Here is a 15644-nt window from a genome sequence, read left to right as displayed (position 1 = left end):
AAAGCCCAGGTTCCGTGCGTGGTCTGTGGGCTTGGGGGCGGTGCCCAGTGCAGGGTGCCACCAGGAGTCGTCCCAGGCGGAGGGGGACGGTCCGAGGATGAGGACTTCCGTCTTGTCTGAGTTCAGTTTCAGACGGCTGAGTTTCATCCATTCCGCGATGTCTTTCATTCCTTCCTGGAGGTTGGCTCTGGCGGTGGTGGGGTCGTTGGTCAGGGAGAGGATCAGCTGGGTGTTGTCAGCCTAACACTTAAACAAACATATTTTCATCGAACGTCCTCATTTACATAGAAAAAACCCACCGCTAAAAATAAAGACAATTCATTATAATGTAAACAATGCCTAAATCCCCAATCTAAGTAGAAACCAATCATACCATAATCATACCATATAATAAAACTCTACTATAAGCCAACCATACTACATTCATTAAGAATCTAAATATTCATGGACTTATCTGTATCTGAGCAGCAACAAAAGAGGAAAATGGCTGCCTGCTCTGTGAATATATGCATGTTCTGCGTTCTAGAGCACTGTGTGTTCTAAATTCTAATGTTTGTTGCTGCTGTGTTTGAGGAGCAATAAAGAGGATATGCATAATATTGGCCTCCGGGCCTTGCCATAAAATCAAATATTATGGGAAACCATGTTGCTGATTCGCAAAAGTAATCTGAGTTAAAATCCTAACTTTACAACTTTTGGCATTCTCAAAGGGTATTTAGGAGTAGTAAAGTTAGGATTCCTATTAGCAGTATTCAGGGATTTTAATTCCAGGTCATGAGGTTTCAAGCTGAAAAATTCAGAGAGCCTATCTGTGGGTGCACCACTTGCCCCTTGCTCATGGATATCATATCGTGCACAGGCGGAAAACAAATATGAGGGGATACAGACATTTGCAGAAGTTCAGTGTACCACAACTGTCTCAGGCATGCCTGTGCTATGAAATCAGATGACACGGTTCTGATTTCATCTTGCGTAGCACTTTCGGAATTAGAGGGAACTGCGGAAATGTGTAGGCAAACAGCTGATGAGCATTCCCCCACAATCCCTTTTGAGGGAATCTGCTTGCAAACCTTTTGCATTTCTTGTTTTCTCGTGTTGCAAATAGATCCAAACTTGGAGTTCCCTATTGTTTGAATATTTGCAAAATCCGATGGCGATCTAACTCCCATTCATGGCATAGGTTTGACGACCTGCTTAGGGAGTCTGTCCACGTGTTGTGTACTCATGGGAGATGTTATATCTGTAGAGTGATATTGAGGTTTTAGAAGCCACTGCCAAATTTCTTGAGCTTGAGTGGATACTGTTTGTGAACTTGTTCCTCCCTTTTTGAGCAGGTAAAACACAGTCGTAGTGTTGCCCGTTCTCACTAGAACTGGGGAATCGTGCATTCTGGGGAGAAAAACTTGTAGGCCTAAAAACACTGCTTTTAGTTCCTGAATTTCCAAAGTCATGTAAATGTGCTTGCCAGCCCTGCATGGATGCGTAGGTTGTCATTATGAAACTGGGAGGATGAAGCTTGAGTACTAGTCCTGTAGAAAGATTTGTTATTACCCCCCACCATGACAGAACTTTCCTTATTTGTGGAGTGATAGAAACGAGATCCTCGAATGATCCTTGAGCCTGTATACCATTGTAGGTCGAGTTGTTCCTGAAGTAGACTCATGTGAAGCCGACAATTTGAGATCAGTGGAATGCAGGATGAGAGCATCCCCAGCATGGATTTGTACATCCTCACTGAAACAAACTTTTTTCTTTGAATCCAAGAAACCAACTTTAGGATTTTTTTAATGTGTTGTTCTGATGGGCATGCCTTTGCCTCTCTTGTGTTTAGCACTTCCCCTAGAAACTGTAAAGTTTTTGACGGTACCAGGGAGGATTTTTCCGCATTGACTCTTAGACCTAGCGTTCTGAATAGCTGACAACAAGCTCTTAAGGAGTTTTGAGCTGAGTAGTATGCAGATCCTTTTACTAGCCAGTCTACATAAGGATAGACCTGGTGTCCTTGCTGCCTCATAAACGCGGCCACTGGCACCATGCACTTTGTGAACACCCTCAGCCCTGACCGGAGACCGAAGGGCAATACTTTGAACTGATAGTGGTGCCCATCACCTTGAACCTTAGATAACATCAATGTTTGACATGAATAGGGACATGAAAGTAAGCATCCAAGAGATCCAATGATGTCATAAAGTCTCTTCTATTCAGCATCAGGAGAATCTCTTGTAGCGATACCATTCTGAAGAGTTGTTTGTTGATATACTTGTTCAAACCCCTTAGATTTATTACCTGTCTCCATTTGGTACTTTTTTTTTTCTTTATTAGGAACAAATGTGAGTAGAATCCTTTTCCTTGATGTTGCTGAGGAACCTCTTCTATCACCCCGTTCAGAAGAAGATCTAAGATCTCCTTCTTTAGCAAGGTCAGGTGTTGATGTTTCTTGGGGATGGGAGGCCGGATAGGAGGCTATTGAACACAATCTAGGGTGTGTCTCTGAAAAGAAGTACTTCGACAGCAGGTAAGTCTTCAGTATTTTCTTTATTTCCCAGCAGGAAACGGACCATCAAACTGTCTCCTCTAGCGTCCTTGCCAACGGTCAACTCCCACCTTCTAGAACTTCGTATATGGAAGTTCCTTACAGAACTCAAAGAATAGAACAGAACTCAACACATCTTCCCCTTTTACAATAAACAAAAACTAAACAAAATTTAAGAGAAACAAAAATCCACAAAATCATTTTACACAACACAACAGAGAAAGAAATAATACAGCAAACACATAGTTAATCAAATTGTTATAACAATCACTGATACATCAAATAATCTTGAAACTTATTGGGTAATCTAGTGGACCTAGCAGAAGGCTGACGCCTGTGTATATATTGACTAGTGACATTTTGGTTGGAAACATTTTGATTAGCAATGGTAGTAGATTGATTGTCACAATTAGGTTGAGTCATACAGAATGATTTCGGGGAATTGAAAATAGATAACTTGTTTTTTTTCCACCATTTACCATCTGCCAGTTGCACAGCAGTTGAGGATGATAAAACTTTGATAAACCTTTAGGTAAAATTCTTGAACACTTTACATGCACTAAATCTCCCACTTTTACCGTGAGATGTCTTGTGCTAGACTGTATATATTTATTTTGTGCTTCCCTTTTCTTTTTATCAACTTTTTCCAACTTGGTTATAGGTACACTAAATGCACCCATCCATCCTCTTAGCAATTTGGTAGATGGAACTCGTCCTCTTAGCAAAATAAAAGGAGAAACATCAGTGCCAGCATTAGGTGTGGTACGAACAGCCCATAACAAATTTGTAAGTTCTTTTTTGCAATTAAGTTTACTGGCTTTGGAAAGTTGAATATTGTCTTTAATCACCCTATTAAACCTTTCCACAAAGACATTACTTCTAGGATGATACAAAGATGCCTTTGTATGTTTAATGTCTGAAGATTTCAAAAACTCCTCCAACTCCGTGGATGTGAATTGACTACCATTGTCAGATACAACCTACTCTGGCATACCATCTCTAGCAAAAAGGAATTCTAAAAATTCTATAACACTAGACGTGGTAGGATCTTTTATGAACTTCAATTCAGGCCAACGATTATAATAATCAATTACAACTATTCCATATTCTGTGATACCATGATCAGAAAGTTTTAAGGGACCTATGATATCAATAGCTATCTTAGACCAAGGTTTCGAAGGCACTTCTACAGCTTGAATGGGACTTGGAATGGTTACTTGACTCTATCACTAATTGCACAATGCAAACAATCTCTCACAAAGTGTTCCACCTCCTTATCGCGGCCAGGCCACCAAAATTGTTCTCTAATTCTTCTCTTCATGGCTCGTATACCTATGTGTCCTTCATGAGCTAAAATTAGTATTTTGTTTCTCATGTCTGTTGGAACAACAAGAGAATTGGAGCAAAATTAAAAATCATTAATTACCGATAATTCCTCAAAAACATGCTTGAACTTGTTAAGAGAATCATCCAAGGAAGACTGATTGAGCCATCCAGTGCGAATCATTTCCATCACTTTTTTGATGTTCTCATCACGACAGTAAGAATTTTTCCATTCTTTTTCTGAAATCACTCCACAGGATTCAGAAATGGCAAAACAAAATACCTCACCATCATCAACATTTCCAAAATCATTGATCTCACTTGGTAGTCTCAATAAACAATCTGCGACAATGTTTTTATTTCCTGGAACATACTCAACAACAAAATTGTGTTCCAACAATCTATATTGCCATTTGGAAATATGAGGGGTTGCTTTTTCTGCACCTTTTGTCGTGAAAAGTTGTACCAAGGGTTTGTGGTCACCTCTAACAGTAAACTTGGAACCCCATAGATAATGTTTGAAGTGGACAATGCCCTATCACCATGCTAAAGCCTCACGTTCATTTACAGAGTAAGTTGCCTCTGTACCTTTAAGGCTCCTTGACGCAAATGCCACTACTTTTTCCCTTCCTTCTCTTCGTTGCATAAGTACTGCACCCAGACCTTTGAGGCTGGCTTCTGTCATAAGTATGGTCTCTTCGTTGATGTTGAAGGGTGTAAGGGGAATTGCATGTGCAATTTCATATTTGATTTTTTTTAATTCCTTATCACACTCATTGCAGCATTTAAAATAACATTTTTCTTAAGAAGATTCCTCATATGGAATGTTTTTGAGGAACAATTAGGAACAAAACTAGCATAAAATTCGATTAACCCCATGAAGGATCTTAATTGGTCTTTGTCAACAGGGCTACTAAAATCTCCTATAGCTTTTATTAAGCTTGCTTTAGGTTCAACTCCAAATTCCAAAATTTTATACCCTAGATAATCTACAGAGGCCACATTCATCTTACATTTTTCTATACTTAGAGTGATACCTTTTTCTTGCAAAATTTCAAAAACTTTCTCTAAAGTCACATCATGTTGACTCTGATCAGAACCATACACCAACACGTCCTCTTGAAACGCCATCACTCCGGGAATATTCTTAAACATGCTCTCAACAATCCTCTGAAAAACTGCAGAGGCAGACGCAAGTCCAAACGGCATGCGTTTAAATTGGAATAATCCTTCTGGAGTGATGAAGGAGGTGTAATGACTTGAATCAGGATGTAAATCGACCTGATGATAGGCTGATTTCATATCAAGCAAACTACATTGTTTGCTGTTTTTAAGAGTGCTAGTCATTTCAACTATGTTAGGCAATGGATACTGATCAATCCAGATGTTGCTATTTAGCTCGCGAAGATCCACACACATCCGAAGAGAACCAATAGCTTTGTGTGCCAAAACAATTGGCGAAACCCAATCTGAAGATTCTATGGGTTCTAATATATCATTGGCACAAAGTTTTTCCAATTCTTTTTGAAGATCTTCACGTAGTGCCAATGGTACTCTCCAAAATGTATGGATAACAGGTTTACTCCCATCCTTCAATTTGATTTTATGCTTGAAGCCCTTAATAAACCAAGCTAATCATTAAAACTTTACGGTGATTAGCCAGCCAAGGCACATTTCCAAGAGCATATATGAAAATTGAATCTTTCTAGAGAATAACCTGTTCAGGATTGTTGGGATCTAAAATTATTCCTAAATTACCTTGGTCTTTCCAACTTAATAAACATGCGTCATCCTTGGCTACATAAACTATTGCCTCTGTACAATTGCTGTTGAATTCAAATTTAGCATCAAATTCACATATAACATCTATATGTTTCCCTCCATATGCAACAGGCTTAACAATAGAATGTCTTAATGTACGAATATGACTTTTAAATAAATCTTCCCACACTTTTTCTGATATAAGAGTGAAGGGCGATCCTGAATCCACTAAAACTTTGATGTCAATACCATTAACATTTCAATTGCATATAGGACGTCTGGATTCTGTTTCTACAGCAGCTACAACACTATATTCTTGAGCTGTTAATAATATGCAGATTTGATCCTCTTCACTTGATGATGACTTTTCAGATGATTGATCAATATTCAAGACCTTTTTAGAGCTTGAAGTAGGTGGTTTTTCAAATGATGGTTTAAATTTAGATCTGCAAACACTGGCGAAATGACCTTTCTTTTGACACTTACTACATTGTTTGTTGAGTGCGGGACAAAATCTTGCATTTCCAAGATGAGAAGCACTCCCACAACAATAGCATTCCCAAAGTTTGGAGAATCTTGAAATAAGTTCAGGATTAACATGTCCATCTCTTTTTACTTTTTGTTTATCTTTTGAAGAAGAATTCGATTTGTTTTTGATGACAGAAACATTTTGAGGCTGAGCTTGAGTATCTGGACTCTCCCCACGTTGGGCGCCAATTGGAGTTCTGGACTTTTTGGTTCCGTCCAGAGGTGTCAGGGAACAACACCCGAAGACCCCGGAGTAAATAAACAGAAACACGGGCTTCTCGATGGTGACTTCTGTGTCCCTGCAGTAATAAACCTTTGGTCTTTGACGCCACCATCGAGAAGCCCGTGTTTCTGTTTATTTGTGCACCAAGACAGGTGGAACTCCGGGGTCTTCGGGTGTTGTTCCCTGACACCTCTGGACGGAACCAAAAAGTCCAGAACTCCAAGGGCGGTGTCAAAATGTATTCCCAAGTTCCGGGCTGAGTCAGTGGTGTGAGGCGGTATTTCTGCTTTCTCTGGCCACCATAGTTTGGGCACAAACTCATTTTGTGGGCCCATTGGCATGATCTCAGTCTTGCCCGTATTACATTTCAGGTGGTTTGTCCTCATCCAATCGAATGTAGCCGTCAGGCAGCATTTGAGATTTTCTTCCCAGTCCTGAGTGTCTTTATCAAGGACCAGAATCCGTTGGGTATCATCTGCATATGCCACCACATCGATGCCAAATGATATCAGCCTGATCAGAGGGGTAGTCTAGACATTATACAATGTCGGGCTCAGACTGGACCCTTGCGGCACTCCCGCCGTTAGGAGTTTCTCCTTTGAGCAAAATTCACCCAAAGTGACCACTTGTCTCCTGCCACTCAAGAAGTTCTTAATCCATTCCAGGACTGTGCCAGTAATGCCAGATGTTATTAGCCGGTCAATCGGGATGGCATGCGAGACCGTATCGAAGGCCGCCGACAGATCCAATAAGATCAGGACGGCCTTCTTACCCTGGTCCAGAGCCATGCAGATGGTATCGGTAGTGAACAGGAGAGCTGACTCGGTAGAGTGCTGTGCTCTAAAACCTGATTGATTGGGTGCCACGCCTCGCTATCCTCCAGAAATTTGGTAATCTGTTTGTTAGCAAAAGACTCTGTGATCTTACACAGTACAGGGAGTAATGAGATTGGTCGGAGGTTGGATAATGTGGTGGGGTCGGGCAGTTGTTTTTTTTTGCAGCCGTTTAACCGCCGCTAGTTTCCATTCTGGAGGTATGTTGGCAGTAGCCAATGAAATGTTTACAATTTCATTGATCACTGGGTTAGCTACCTCCACAATCAGGTGTAGGAGCATAGGGGGGCATGGGTCAAATGGTGAACCAGAATTGGCCGCCAGTATGGCCCGATGAGTCTCCTCCAAACTGATTGGCCAAAAGGTCGCCAGCTGGTCCGCTGCATGGCACCCCTCACGGCTATCATCTCCTGACTCAAGGACAGGGACTGCGAAATCCTTTGTTAGTCCCTGTACTTTCTCCTCGAAGAAATCTGCGATGGTATTACAGAGACTCACTGAGGGCGGGATTTCTTGCACTAATATTTTAGGCTTATTAAGGCAATTTACAATCTTAGTGTGCTTTTCTTGTATAATGCACCCCCTACCTTTCCTAATGTATCCCCATGTCCCTACGCTTGTATACTACCCCTTAACCTTGTAAAGCGCTCTGATACCCTCACGGGTCTGGTTCGCGCTCTATAAACTTATAAAATAAAATAAAATAAAATAAATTGTTAAGCAGAGCTTCTTGTACTTTTTTACTGTTAGTTTTCTCTACTAACGTATCCCTTATCATCTCTTCTTCAAATGTTTTGTAGTCGAAAGATTCAGCTAGAATGCGTAATGCCCAAACATAGGTAGTAGCAGATTCACCTGTGTGTTGTGCTCTTTTCCTAAATTTGTGTCTCTCTAAGGTTATATTCTTACAGGCTTTAAATCTATTATCCAAGGATTTAATCGCCGTAGCATATTCATCTTCACCTTCTCCACTACCTTCAACACCACTCAATAAAACTACTATCTTTGTGGTATGTTTAAGGATAGTGCGACCTTCAGATCCAAGACAATGTCTTAAAATTGCAAATTTCTTTTTGTGTGTAAACGAATCACCATAAATATGCCTCAAAACTTTCTTTCCACTTCTCCCAATCTAATTCAGGAGAAGCTGGATTTGGTGAAAAAGCTGTAAGAGCTGTTAAAGACTGTTGCATATCGGATATAATTGATGTGTAATACAATAAATGATAGTAATAACTATAAACAACAATGCAAATGCAAAACAGTCAAAAATGTCTTGTGAAATAGCATGAAATGATATTGGTTGGCAAGTATGCACACTACTGTTACACAGCGCAACATTATGAGCACTATGAACACAGAAATGTGGTAATATGATAACAATGCTCGTTAATATAGTGCTGAAATGAATAGGAATTACATATAATAAATGTTTAAGTGTTCAAGGAAATCAGCATGCGTGTGTGTACCTGTGAAGTTAATTGACAAGCACGTAGTTGTGAAATCAATTCTTTAGTGATTTCAGTTTATGAGCAGAGCGCATCGCTATTGCAATGAAATGCGCTTAAAACAATAAATTCTCTTGTAATTTCAATCTATTAGCGTGTGTATCGCTGTTGCTGTAAGATGCGCATATTAAATGCCCATGAAGATTGCTTCAGTTGCTAAGTAACAGAGTTTATGAATGAAAATGGTGGCAGGTAGGCGTCAAGTACGTTTTGGTTGGAATGCACCGTGACATAAGTGCAACACGATTTCAGGAAGCTGACGTAAGTGTCATGCGCAGATGGACGCGTACAGTGAGGAGCGCGAGTCTCAGCACGAGCGTTATTTCTTAAAAATGAAAAGTACCTTTTTCCGATGCTTGCGCAAAACAATACTAACAGATGCAATAAGCAGAATATCTTTTTTCTGGGTCCTCGTGGTTCCTTGGTCGATCCACAGATGGTGGCAGTTTTCGATATTCGGCCAAAACCTTCAGGAATCTGCACACGTGGATGTCCCGCTGGGAACCCCGTGGCCAATGAAAAGAAGTACTTAGACAGCACGTAAGTCTTCAGTATTTTCTTTATTTCCTAGCAGGACACGGACCATCAAACTGTCTCCTCTAGCGTCCTTGCCAACTGTCAACTCCCACCTTCTAGAACTTCGTATATGGAAATTCCTTACAGAGCTCGAAGAATAGAACAGAACTCAACAGTCCCTGATGAATAATGTCTAATACTCATTTGTCCGAGGTTATTGCCAGCCATTGCTGGAAATATTGAGAGATGTAGTGGTTCTGATGAGGTTTGTGTCACAGTGAAGTGGGAGGTGCCTTGAGAGTGTCACTGACGTCTACCACTGTCTGTGACTTTCCCCATGCGGGAGTTCCTCTTCTGGCTGTCTGTTGTTGGCACATTAGGTGATCGATACTGTTGCTGATTTGTATACTGATGATAACCCTGTTGATGGTAAGATTTGTATCTATAGGAGTGAAAATATGGCCATTGTTGGCATTGGCCTCTTTCTCCTCTACCTCGAAAAGCTGTCCTAGCCCCTTCTTGTAGTATGTGCTTCGCCTCTTATTCCTTATTGTCCGGAAGATGATCTAGGAAAGGTGATAAGTCGGACCACATTTGCTGGTCGTACTGACCTAATATGGCTAACGCATTTGATGCCTCGATGGAAGCGGCTGCCATCACTGCAAAACACTTTCCTGTGTCATCCAGCCTTCTACCATATTAGGAGGAACAGAACATGTAGCTGCAGGATTCCTAGAATAGCTCTGGGCTGCCTGCATGACAACTGACTCTGGTCTTGGATGACCGATTAGACATCCCAGAGACGATTCCGGAACCTAATATTTCTTCCCTATTCTAAGAACTGCTGCAGGTACTGAAGCCGGACTTTTCATAATTTTAAAATCTTCTTCCCAGATGTAGTTAACTAGCGGAGTCCTTAAAATCATATATAAAACAGTCCACCTGTTTCACGGGAAGAGGTAAGTCAAACCACTTTGAGTCCTGCTCCAGAAGTTCCCTCCAATGTCTTCCAGTAGAGAATTAGCTGAGGAAGTTGAGGGAGAAGGAGAGGATGGCACAACGTACTCGTCCCATTCATCGCCCGCAGGCATCACATCCTGCGTCAGCTCTCCCTCTTCTGGCTGGTCCTCAACTGTTAGGGTTTGTGCACAGCAAAGAGCATGTCCCCTCTCATTGCACTAGTGGTCTCTGTAATAGCTCTCTTTAAACATACTACTGAAAGCCTTTCTTGTTATCTCTGCCCCTCCCTGAGACTTCTGTGTATGTTGCTCAATGTATTCACAAGTTTGGACATTGCTGTCTTGTTTGCACATTGGACCTTGTTTTTACCAAGGCTTATTTAGAAAACATTGGACCTTGCTTTTACCAAGGCTTATTTAGAACACTCCTCCCTAGGCCATGTGTTACTTCTGCTCATTAGCACAATAACTGAAGCTCTGCACACCTGCTTGTGAGAACCACACCTAGTTCTTCGAACCACACCCAGCTCTTCAAACCACACCCAGCCCTGTCTATAAAAGGCAGCCCCTGAGCCTCACCCAGTGCTTGTGCTCATCTACCTCCCACTTACCTGAGAACAGATCCTTAGGCGCTGGCACTCCTGCTCTCTCCAGACCTTCATTGACTTCAACGGGCGCTGCTTCTGGCTCTTCTTTCTTCTGGTTTCTGGCTACTTCTTGCCTCAGCCACTCTTCTGTCCGCTGCAATTGACCTGCAAAAGAGAAAGATGTCAAGGTTAGACTGATCAGTATCCCTTTTCAGCAACAAGTAAGTGCAAAACCTTTTATTACCTGAAAGAACTTTATCGGCAATTTCTGGATTCATGTAAAGACAATTTGGAACAAGATATCTCCCACGAACTTTGTGGTTCAAACCCTTTGTTACAAGAATACTTTGTGGAACTTTGTGATATAAACATTGTTTTACATGGAACTTTTTTGAAAATCGAACAGAGGAAACCATTGACAGCAAGGCAAACAGTAAATCAAGGACTTGCTCAAATTACCTGCTGCATTTTGATGTAAAAGTACAGTGTTTGTTTTATAAAAAGTCTGGAAATGTGTGAAAAGTGAGTTTGCCATTAAGAATTTAGGCTTTAGTTATATTAAGGTGAATGTTAGACGTTGGTAATTCTGATAATGATATTCGTTTGATTTTACAGAAGTTTTACAGTAATAGTAAGCACATCCCAGAACAGTAACACATTCCAAACCTGGAAGGTTGAGACCAGGATCCATGAGGTACTTTTAGAAGAGAATTTCTAATAAGATTAAGGTTTAGTCAGGAACACATTTAGGGATAGGTTGCACTTATCTGTTCTTTGTTTATGTTTCATTAGGCACCAGTTTCTACAGAAGTCAGAGAGGTCCGCAGATTTTTGCAGCTCTTCTACAGTGGAAACGTAAACCGGTGTTGTCTCTCTTTTTTTATTTTATCCACTTCCCCCCTTCCCTTGAGCTTCTGGGGCCTCATTTATGAGAAATGACGCATCGCTGCGTGAAAGCAGCGATGCGTCACTTCTCAGTGCGCACTCCTTGCGACACTCCTGATGCGTCATATTTAATGTATGACGCATCATGTCGCAAGGAGTTACAGATATGTCAGTATTTCTGACGTATCTGTAAGCGCAAAAGTGACGCATTTCTGGAGTGTGTCCGAAAAGTGACGCAACTCCAGCAATGCATCCTTTCACATAGGGCAAGCCCCATGTGAAAGGGCCTGTGTCAGTCTTACGCCTGCTGTGAGGCAGGCGCAAGATTTTGGCGCAACGGCGTCCTAAAAGTGACGCAGTGAAATCTCATAGATTTCACTGCCTCACTTTTACGACCCTTCCTTGCGTCAATACGCCCCCCACAAAAAGTGACGCACCGGTGGCGTCAAAGTGACGCCCAGCCTCATAAATGAGGCCACTGGTTCTTAGTGCACTGTTTTAAAACTAGTGTGCTGGAACAAGCAGTTTCAGGGTGGTGTTGGACTATCTTTAACCTCCATCAGAACTGAACAGAAACTCAGGTGAGCTGGGCTTTGACATCAAGATCACTCTCTACATAGTCATCCCTTATGTCTTTTACTCTTGGAGGTAATGCCTTCTGCAGAACCGTTGCCAACTGTGTAGCTTCGGAAGAAGGTGCATCCTGCTGTTGGCTTAGGGTGTCGGGCACAGGAGCATTAGATTCTGGTAAGCATTTATAATAGTCATTAATCCTGTGTCTCAGGTCCGTGATCAACAAGACTGGCACTGACATGATATCTTCCCATGGTGGCAGAAAATTATCCTCCTATTCCTCAAATTCATAACTCTCCTGAAAAGATTTGTTCCTATGCAATTTTGGAGGTGGGCTATCTTTAAAGGAGAAATCCGCCTTCAAATACACTGACTTGTCTTGATACTCATCTTCATCCGTATCCTGGCATTTTACCTTGAGCTGCGACGGAATGTAAGCACCCCTTAAATGTACCTTCCTCCTCCGTTTCCTGCATTTCCAAGAAATGAGAGGGAGGAAGCGGTGATATCTTACTCCAGGAAGCCAACTCTGATGACTTCCCTTCTGATTCTGGCGTCATGGAGCTCTTTTTTCTCTACGTTGATGAGGTTGTCAACTATGGCTTCCTTTTAATTGTTATTGTTGCATCTTCGGTGATTTGAATACCATCGTCGACGAGGTAGTTGTCGACGAGGTCATCGTCGAGGTCTTCGACGAAGCATGTTTTACCGTCGACGGTACTGTCGACAATAATGTCATTTTAGGGACGGCCGTCGACAAGGCCGTCAACATGGTAAGGGTTGTAACTCCTGTTGTCAACGACACCGTCGTCGGTGTTGCCGTTGTTGACACCACCAGTAAGGGACTGACTGTTGTCAATTTTGCTGCCCTCGTCAACGGGGCTGCTGTTTACGGGTCCGTTGACAGGGTCTTTTTTCACCTATTTGCTTTAAGAGGGGTATGTGGCATGAGGAAGATGATTCAGATTTCCTATGAGAAGTGCCCACAGAGGGACAGAGGGCAGAGAAGCTGGCCCAACGTAGACTGCAGAGGTATAGAGTGGTGCAGAGTAGAGCACAGGAGCATAGAGCACAGTGTCAATGAGTCTAGTAGTGTAGAGTAGAGTGACACAGAGTAGAATAGAGTTGCGTAGAGTGTATTGTTAGGGTACAATGGCATAGAGTGCAGTGGTGTAGAATTTAGTGGCATAGAGTGCAGTGGTGCAGAGAAGATTGGCATATAGTAAATTTGGTTTTGAGTAAGGTGGTGCACAGTGCATTGGTGTAGATTGGTGCAGAGTAGAGTGAGGTGGCGCTGAGTGGAGTGACGCCAAGTATATTGTTTCAGTGTAGAGTGCAGCAATGTAGAGTAGATTAGAGTGGCATAGAGATGCTTGGCATACAATGCACTGGCATATAGTGAAGTGGTAGAAAGTAGGGTGCATTGACGTAGAGTGCAGTGTTGAGATGGTGGGTGCAGGACAAAAGTAGATGCTAAACAGGGTAAGAAAAGGAGGGTGGACCAGGTAGGAGATTGATATGGAACCAGCACATCAGACCAGACATTTGTGTTGCAGAGCATGGTGCGGCGCAATCCGGAGGACTCGGCAGGCTGTGGGTGGTGCGTTGGTGCCAAGGAGAAGCGAGGGTGGAGCCCAGAACAGTGCGTCCTGTACCATACGGTGAGCCCGTTGCGGCCAGCAGAAGTAGGTCCAGAACGACCTCGCTGGCCCCAACACCCAGTGGGTCTCAGTGGACCGCCGGCGCTGAGCAACGAGGAGCAACATCAGACAGATGGGGGGGCCAGAGGAGTACCAGCAGGTACAGTCGGCTCCACCTGAGGCAGGAATCTGGGGGGCCGTTAGGGCCCATGGTTTAGAGTTAAATCAAGAGTGGCCTCAAGAGTTGGGGCAGGAGGAGCTGGATTTTGATGATGAAAGCCTTGACTAAGGCGAATTACGGTAGGAGGACGATCGGGAAGGGGAGACAAGCTAATGTGTCAACTAGTCTGTTTCAGGCGAAGGCAGAGAACCCAAGAAGTTGCCTGGGCCTGCGGTGAGGCCACAGTGGATATCGGAGAGTACGGGCTACTGGCAATTCAGACTGCAACTATACAGGCACCCTCCTTGGAGCCAGGCAAGGCCAAAAGTGCAAAAGCGAAGCCTTTAATGAGGCTGGTTAAGGAAAGGGAAGTACGCCATGGACATTGGGGTAGGCACAAGGAAAGCAGGAGACTCAAAGGGGACACAAATAGAGAGTGGGACCAACACAGAGAAGGTGTCTGAGGATAGTAAGAAGAAAGGTGACAACAAATAAGGGCCAGAGAGCAAGAAGCTGAAAATTAAGAAACTCCCATACATGGGGTGACAAAACATCTAGGGGCCTAATTAATGTTGGCAACAAAAGAGCGCATCTGGAAAGGGGAATATGTCAAAATGCTTAAGCGGCTGCATAGGGAGGTGAGGTCCATGGAAGAGTCCAAAGAAAAGGAATATGAATTGACCAAACGGCCGAGGGTCCAGTTGACAATAGAGAACTGAACAGCAGCGTTTTTGATATAAGCAAGCATATATTGTGAAAAATACCCAGAGCGCTACGTGACGTTATTTAAATACATGGATGTCATCAGGAAGGCACAGATCACGGGAGGGGGATAAGCATGGGTCCAATATAACGAGGAATTTAGAGCGCGCCTAGCATGGGACCCCGAAGCAAAATGAGGGGAGCTGGACACAGATTTGTGGCATCATACGAGGGGAGCCTCCAAAGGGGGGGAGACAATATTTACGGCCAGCGGTTTGCCTGTTGTCTATTGGCACTTTTAGGGGAGACCCACCCTGGGAGAGGTGGGGTACAGGGTACAGTGAGTTAGGAGCAGTGGGGGCTTGCTGGGACTTTAACAAGGACTTGTGCACACTGGAGTTCTCAAAGTTTCGCAACAACTGCTCAAAATGTGGAGGCCGGCACGCACTGGTCTACTGCTTCTGGCGGGGTAGATACCAACAGGGAGGTCAGCAATGGCACCAGACAGGGGGAAACACAGGGGTGCACCAGCAACAGTTTTCGAGCACACAGGGAGGTAAGGGACCCCAGGGGCCTGTGCCAAAAGGCTCATTCTCCGATTAAACTCAAGAGAGTGGAGGCGGGGCTTCAGGGCTATGAGGATCAAGGGGCAGCACAGGTTTCGAGAGACGGGTTTAGATGGGGTTTTGTTTGGGGAACAGTGGTCCAAGACACGGAAGACGGGCAGAGAATTTGAAATCAGCCACATAACATAAACAGATAGTCCAAGAAAAGCTATGTAAAGAGGTGAAAGATGTGAGGATGGCAGGGCCTTTAAAGGACTGGCCCATGGAGTACCTAATCATTTCTCCCATCGGAGTAGTGCCAAAAAGAAAAGGGTCAATACAGACTGATACAGCATTTGTCCTAACCA

The sequence above is a fragment of the Lissotriton vulgaris genome, chromosome 6 (genome assembly GCF_964263255.1).
Source record: "Lissotriton vulgaris chromosome 6, aLisVul1.2, whole genome shotgun sequence".
NCBI lineage: Eukaryota > Metazoa > Chordata > Amphibia > Caudata > Salamandridae > Lissotriton > Lissotriton vulgaris.
The sequence above is the reverse complement of the archived record's forward strand: the minus strand, read 5'-3'. Positions refer to the sequence as shown.